The 2195-nt window shown below is 36.3% G+C and overlaps 1 pseudogene; it reads left to right on the forward strand.

Annotated features, from left to right (window-relative positions):
- Nucleotides 1-1464: 1464 nt before the first annotated feature.
- LOC145242984 (U2 spliceosomal RNA) lies at nt 1465-1620 on the forward strand (annotated as a pseudogene).
- Nucleotides 1621-2195: the final 575 nt, after the last annotated feature.

Raw genomic sequence — 2195 nt, forward strand, 5'->3', positions numbered from 1 at the left:
GTAGCTATAGCTTCTAATTCAGAATATTCTTTTATATCTCAGTCGCAACGCTCCTTGTTTAGGATGAATAAATGCCTAAATAAATAAATAAATAAATAAAAAGCTTTAATATAATGCAGAGCACCTATAACACAGACTTGTTTTCATTGTAAATGTAATGTAGTATTAATTAAAAGAAATTTCGGTAACACTCTGAGATTTATTCAGCATTTCCGAAAAATCAATGAGGAACTTCATATTTTTGTACATCAAACCGAGAATCCCTTATTAACAGTTTCATTCTTTTTTATTTCTATAATTTGTAAACTATGAATAAAGTAAAACATTACATTTTCTGTTTATATTTGTCAACTGCGAATGTAGATCGTTTGATCATGTAAAACATTTGCAAGCAATCATGAACTACAACTTAGTGTGTAACCATGCGTTGACCCTTGCTCTGCAGGCTCTTACCCGTTAGACCTAGTCAAAAATCTTTCTAAAAACAACTATAAAAAAAACTGTTTCTATTGCGTTAATATTTTTATTCTACATTTTGAACCATAGAGATTTCTTTTTTTTTTTTTTTTTTCTTCTGAGTTTGGGTGATATTTGTTCACTATTCTTTGTTTCTTTCCCTGCTTTATCACTTTCCTACATTTTTAGTCGCGTGCAAGCGACTCTATAAGTCACTCCGTCGGTCGGTCTGTCCGTAACACTTTTGTGCTTGGCCTTTTTCGTTAAGATCAAAGGTCTGTTGTTAATAGATGCTGTTCTTAGCTTTTTAAGCTTTTCTTGGACTTTTGGCCAAGATCTGTTCCGGCAGATACTGCAAGCAAAGACCATATGTGGGGGTAACTCCACATAACAGACCTTGGTCAATGTAGGGGCAACCCTACATACCAGTTGTTACTATCCAGCTCCCATTTCCCACCCGTCGGGAGCTGGTCCCCTTTTTCCCTTCCACCTCCCTCTCTCTCCACATTAAAAAACGGCCTTGTGCCTAATTTGCTGAGTGGGGAAGCAAATAAATACATACTGCAAGCAAAGACCATATGTGGGGGCAACCCCACATATAAAACCTTTGTCAATGTAGGGGCAACCCTTCATACCAATTGTCACTATCCAGCTCCCCTACTCCCCGGGGAGCTGGTCCCCATTTCCCTTTCACTCCTCACATTAAAAATCAGCCTTGTGCCTAATTTGCTCGGTTGGGGAGCAAATAAATACCAACCCTTCATACCAATTGTCACTATCCAGCTCCCCTACTCCCCAGGAAGTTGGTCCCCATTTCCCCTTCACTCCTCACATTAAAAATCGGCCTTGTGCCTAATTTGCTCGGTGGGGGAGCAAATAAATATCCTTTCCTTGGCTTTTTGGCCAAGATAAAAGTGTAGTGTCTGTTCCGGCAGATACTGCAAGCAAAGACCATATGTGGGGGCAGCCCCACATATAAGACCTTTGTCAATGTAGGGGCAACCATTCACCCTTTTCTTGGCAATTTGGCCAAGATCAAAGTGTAGTATCTGTTCTTACTACATGCTGTACTTATGTTTGTAACTTTGTGTTATAAAGTGGGTGATCACTTTTCTGTATTAATTTAATGTAAAATGATCACTCACTTTACAATCAGTAAGTCTCAAAGCCATTCGTCATTCTCCAGATCATTCAAGTTGTTTTTGAAGGATTCCAATCATTTTTTTTAGCATTCAAGCCATTCTTAAGGTCATTCAATTCATCCTTAAAGTCATTCTAAGTCATTTACTTTTTATTTATTTAAGTCATTTCAGCCCATTTTTCGGTCAGTTTAGTTTATCTTTAAGAATTTCATGTCAATCCTACATTCACGCATTCATTAATTACACGAGAGCATGCAACTAATGGCTATCGGGCTTGTTTTCCTTAGTTCGGGCTGAATGGCAACTTTATGTAACTACTAATTTATTTATTTTAAATGTTATCCATCAACATTCCACTCGTGTAGATGTGTCGACTGAAAGGTATCTCGAGTTATAGTTTTATACTTTTAGCGAACTGTTTATTTTTTAATTTTTAATTTTTTTTTCTATTTTTTTTTTTTTCGATTTTAGTCGACTGTTATTATAGTTTTTTCTTTTTTCCCTTTTCCCCTTAACATTTAATAGTCTCCAGATTCCTCATGACTCCCCTTATTCGTTTTAAAACTTTAAATAAATACATATTTTAAATTACTCATC

The sequence above is a fragment of the Euprymna scolopes genome, chromosome 2 (assembly GCF_053919585.1).
Source record: "Euprymna scolopes isolate OS-2025 chromosome 2, ASM5391958v1, whole genome shotgun sequence".
Taxonomy (NCBI): domain Eukaryota; kingdom Metazoa; phylum Mollusca; class Cephalopoda; order Sepiida; family Sepiolidae; genus Euprymna; species Euprymna scolopes.